Source organism: Austrofundulus limnaeus, unplaced genomic scaffold (genome assembly GCF_001266775.1).
Source record: "Austrofundulus limnaeus strain Quisiro unplaced genomic scaffold, Austrofundulus_limnaeus-1.0 Scaffold0, whole genome shotgun sequence".
NCBI lineage: Eukaryota > Metazoa > Chordata > Actinopteri > Cyprinodontiformes > Rivulidae > Austrofundulus > Austrofundulus limnaeus.
In genome coordinates, this window is record NW_013952402.1 from 6282459 (window position 1) to 6288227 (window position 5769).

A 5769-nucleotide genomic window follows, 5' to 3' on the forward strand; every position below is an offset into this window, starting at 1 on the left:
ACACACACACACACACACACACACACACACACACACACACACACACACACACATGCTTGTGCGGTCTACAGCTATCATTATGGAGGCATTGCTTTGACTTCCATTAATTTCTATAGCCTAAATCTGACCATTTAGGCTAACCTAACCACACAGGTACATACCTGACCCTAAATCTAATCTAAACTCTATTCCCCACAAGGTTGCCTTTTTCTGGAAAATGGTTCCCACAATGTAGCAAAAACGTGCCCACACACCCACACCCAGCCACTCCCACCACCAGCACCTAACCAGCCTCCAGCTCAGCCCACCAGCTTTTTGCAACAAGATACTTCTTTTTAAATATCTCTTTCAGCCTCAGACAATCCCTCCCTCCCATCGCCTCCTTTCAGGACGCAGCTCTCAGCCTCGCCTCCTCTCCTCCCCATTCTGCTCCCAGTGTCACTTTGTGTCCGCTTCACCCCCCTGTAATAGGTGCACATGACCAGAAAATGAAGCAGAGGCCTCTGCGAAGGCGGGGAATTAAAGCAGGAGAGGAGGACAGATTAACGTGGAAGGTTTCAGCTGGTGTGAAGAGGTGAAATTAAACGAGTGGGGTTAGCTGGAGAGAGGCAAGTCTGGCTTCTGAACATGCATTTATCTCAAAGTTAATATAAAAAAAATAACCAAATACACTTTGTTGCACAGATGGATGTTAGCAAACAAGCACTCTGAACCTGAGAAGTGGATGCAGGGCTGCAAACACACTGCAAAACCCACTCCATTACAAAAATATTGCAGGGTGTTAGGCCTAGTTACTGTTCGATTATGACATCATTAACTCCTAATAAAAAACCCATTCAGAAAGCTCCCCTAGAGCGCTTTGTGCTCTCTGCTCTCTCACTTGGAGATTTCAAGAGGGCAGGAAAACAGAAGYCGTCCATGCTCATTACATTAGTCAAAACTGTCTGCATACTTAAAAGACAGAGGGTTCAAAGAGATAAAAAAGGGTAAATCAAGGAAACACATCTACCCGATTCATTCAAACCCCAACTATCAGGTTAAGTTTATTTTCTGTTTCAGAGAAAAGGAGTCCAGCAACAGGATAAAGGTGCAATACGTGTTTATTTTCAAGTGAGAGGTGGTGGCTTGCGACAAGGTGAGTTTCCAAGAACAGAGTGTTGCTATTTAAGACAATGATAGCAGGTGAGCTTATGTGGTGTTTTTTTTTCATGACTGACTCTTGGCATTAGCAGTCAGACCAAGACAATGTAAGCAGTTGCTGTAGAGCGGCAGCAGGTGCGGACCAAGAAACTGGCTGGGGAGATGTTTTGATGATGGCCTGACATCAGTTGTAGGGAGCTGTTCCAAGAGATGAGTATAAAGACAGGAGAAGTGCCGAACAAACTGAAGCGAGATGACCAAAGGAGCGAGGGACGGAGGTAAGATCTGTATAGACAAACAAGCAAGGATAAGTTATCGCTAAGTTTTCTGAACCACAACCACCGGACATGGTACCATTCAGAGAACAATGTTCCAGTAAAGTGTTGCRACTCCAACCAGCCGTAAAAGGATCCATGATTAGTTGAAACATTAGACTTTATTTAATAAATATATATTTTAACTGTAAAATAAAGTCTGTAAAAATACTGTAGGCTGTTTAGTTTTGTACATTTTTAAACTAAAAGTTAAACACAGACGGAGCCATTTTATTTACACACAAAGCATTCTGGGTAAATGATGACGTGGATAGGTCCTTGGTGTGAGCGAGCTATATCCACCCTGAAGGTTAATCTTGGACAATATCTGATGATCGACTCTTTAAAATGAAACCAGAGAGCGTTGACAGAGAGGAGAAGGTAGAAATGACTCAGCCTGTAACTGAAAATATGGATGGAGGACAACAGAGCTGCTTCATGGAAGAAGAACCTCAGCTTAGCCTGTTAGCTTTAGCGTTAACCCCGACGCTATCACCATATACTGTATATGTTAGCTCAGCGCTACACATTCTCCTCTCGTCACTGAGGTCCTCCATCCACATGACAGAGAGGGGAACGCAAAAATGACAGCCTGCAACTGAAAATATGGATGGAGGACCTCAGTTTACCTTGTTAGTTTGTCGTGATAGCACCGAGCTAATACATATAAGGCAATATAGTGTAGGCGCTAGCGCAAAGGCTAACAGTCTAAGCTAAGGTTCTTCTTCCATGAAGCAGCTCTGTTGTCCTCCATCYATATTTTCAGTTACAGGCTGAGTCATTTCTGCCTTCTCCTCTCTGTCAACGCTCTCTGGTTTCATTTAAAAGAGTCGATCATCAGATATTGTCCAAGATTAACCTTCAGGGTGGATATAGCTCGCTCACACCGAGGACCTATCCACATAATCATTTACCCAGAATGCTTTGTGTGTAAATAAAATGGCTCCGTCCGTGTTAAAATATATATTTTAAAAAATTTACAAAACTAAACAGCCTGCAGTATTTTTACAGTCTTTATTTTACAGTTAAAATATATGTTTATCAAATAAAGTCTAATGTTACAACTAATCAGGGATCCCTTTAAGTACAAAAAGGTTCTCATTAGTAGGAGGAGCTACAGCTGCTGGTGCTAGGCTCCGCCCCACCGTTCAGGAACTGCAGAGAGATGGTTAATGACAGCCAAAAACCCCAGAGCCCCAACACCAACAAGCTGATTTTACCCCCTGCTGGGGGCCACGTTCATGCTTTGAAATACATGCTAACAGCTGTCATCTGCATTGAGAACCTAACATGATGTTGGAGTAATAATATTCTGGCCATCTTTATCTCCATCTTCTGCTGCTTATCTGTGGTCTGGTCGCAGAGGCAACAGGTCCAGGAGAGAAACCCAGATCCCTTTTGCCAGCAACAGGTCATCCTGGGCAACCCCGAGGCTTTCACATACATAATCCCTCCAATGATCCAGTGGTCTTCCTTGAGGCCTCCTATCGCCTGGAACACATTGTAAGGACGTTGTCCAGGAGGTATCACAATCAGACGCTCAAACCACCTCAACTAACCCCTTTCAACATGGAGCATCTGCTCCAAGCTCCTCATCCTGTCTGAACCCATTCATCTTCACGTTACGACTAAAATRCACTTAATGTTGTGACTGAACAAGTGAACTGAATCCAACACCTCACTTCTCCTTGTTCACCTTAATAGTAAAGGTACAAATACCTCGAAATACTTCAAAACGCAGAAAATAGTRAGTTTAGRTGTCAGGCTTTAAMATAAACCAAGGATCTCTCACATGAAAAGTTTCACAGACTTTCTTCCATGTCCTCCTTTCTTTTTCTAAATAYGAACGACCAAGTCAGTAGCAGTTTATCGTACAGTGTAGCAAACATCCACATCACGAAGCGGCAGCATGAATCACGACGTTATGACTTTGTACCTGTGTGTTTTGTGTACGCACACTTTCCCGGCTGTGTTCGAAGGCCTCTGTGCGTGTTTTTGACTGCGCTAAGCAACAATAAAAACTCGCACCAGCACGGGCCGCATTTTTCAATGTTGTTCCACGTGTTTAAAATGCTAATAACCAGTTTATTATGTAGTACATCAAATGCAAATGTTCTGCTTTACTGCCGTGAAGTTGGGTCGACGTTGGCATTTGCATATCTTATGTCTGTCTCCTTAGCATGCACGGAGGAGCTGGATGGTGGGCAGACTCCCAATAAATAACATTTACAGGCACATTAGACAAACAAGCTCCAATGATGCAGCTATTAGGGAATGCAGAAACCTGGCCCGCTTAAACGTTGGGGTTTGACACGGCAGCATATGGTGTGCAAATTCCCCCCAAATCAACCTCACRCCAACTTGATCTGGAAATGTCAGGGAGAGCAGACGAATCGAAAACACATCGTTTTAACGACGGGCGCTTTACGGTGCTGAGAAAATGCTGCAGAGGAATTTGCCTCTTTAAGACCAACTGGCGGCTGGTGCTCAGTGCGTTTGGGTGTGGTTGTGTGTGTGTGACGAAGAAGGAAAGCCGTTAAGACCATCATTCAAACTCTTAATTGTAAACGAGAAACTTTGGTTTTTAATGTTTGTCTCACTTTAGGTTTTAATCGCCTTCAGGCTTCGTTCAAACAGCCACCGAGATGCGAAGTAAACATTCCATAAAAGACGTCGTTTCTTCTCATTAAAACATCTCTGGCTGTCGAGGCTGTAAATCACCGATACGAGACGAGGACACTTTTAATGCAGTCAGCTTCCCAACTTTTTCCAGAGCCTGCTCTTTAAGGCGTTATGGCGTTATGGCAGGTGTTTTTTAATGTTCCTCGAGGAAGGTGAGCAGAATTTTAAGGCGAACATCCCCTTTATGTTTTTTTTTACAAACTTCGAATATTTTATGAAATCATTACATAGACTGTCTTGATGACTAAACCAAGCTTTAAACACAAAATGAACAAAATTTACAGAAACTTTCAATTTTTTTGCATTTAAWGCCATTTCACATCTGAATAACAGACAATATATCTACATATTTCTGTGTGTCTTATTAATGGATTGTATTATTAGTGTTTTAAAAAGGGAGARGAAAACCTGTTTACATGTTCACAAATATAAAAAATGCAAACATTTAATTAATATTTGTCAAGATGGCAGAAAAACAGAGAATTCCTGCGTTTAGCTGCTTGTTCAAAGCCTGACACTACTTCTAGCTGCAGTTCCAGAACCACCGCCTTGTTTTTCTGTCTATTTCTTGAAAAATCGCTCTTTTCAAACAGCCAAAACACTTGTAGATGTTTATGAAGGAAATCTGCAGCTCAAATTGTACATCATGTTTCAATGTTTTTCTTTGACCTGTCCATTTTTTTTAGAAAAATTACAAATTTTCCTAACATGAATATTGGTAAGTATGACTTTTTGAACTAAAATATCAGGCCTCAGTCTTTAAAAAGCATCATGTATATCACAACTTTTAGCCTCCAGAAATGTCCCCTAACACTAACACAGAGCTAATAGTTGGCAAAAAGCTACAAAAAAAGACAAAGTTTAATCATTTTTTCACAGTTTAAAGACATTTTAATAGTTGGGATCCATTCAAAATGCGGTTTATCTAATTATAACTGTATTAGGACACCCAGCAGACYGCTCCATCTTCTCCCTGGACCTCTGCTCCTCTAAAGGCCACTCACGATGCCAGCTTTGGCTTGTTCCTCCATTTGTTCTGGCTCCACACTCCGGATGGGTGTCACAATGAAACGCTGAAGTGATGTCTTKTGTGGTTCCCTTCTTCCCTTTCTGCCAAGCCGGCCCGATAATCTCTCCTCCTCTGTCTCTCTGCCTGCTCCTAATCCGCTGCACAGCCGTGAAAACTCTCCATGAGTGAGAGGTGACCCGTTGTAATGGGTGGAGGCAGCCACCCACACACGCAGACGTGGAGGGTCTCACACACACACACGCACACACACACACACACACACACACACACACGGCAAAGTCATGTGAAGACTGTTCATCACAAAACACATCATCTGAACGAAGTAGTGAACTGAGAACTTGTTACCGACACTCAGGTTCAAACATGTTTTAATTCATCAAGTTAAATGTTATTAAATATTTCTCTACTGACATTTTGTGGTTATTAATTTTCTTTTAAGGTAATCTTGACAGTTGAGTTATTCTTTCTTTCTGTTTTGCCCTTAGCAGCAGATTTACTTTTATAACTCGATTTAAATGTCTTCTTCGAGATTGTTTTTCAGAACGCAGCCAGCCTAATTAAAATCCACAGGGTTTCCATCTACATCTCGGTGGATCCAGCTTA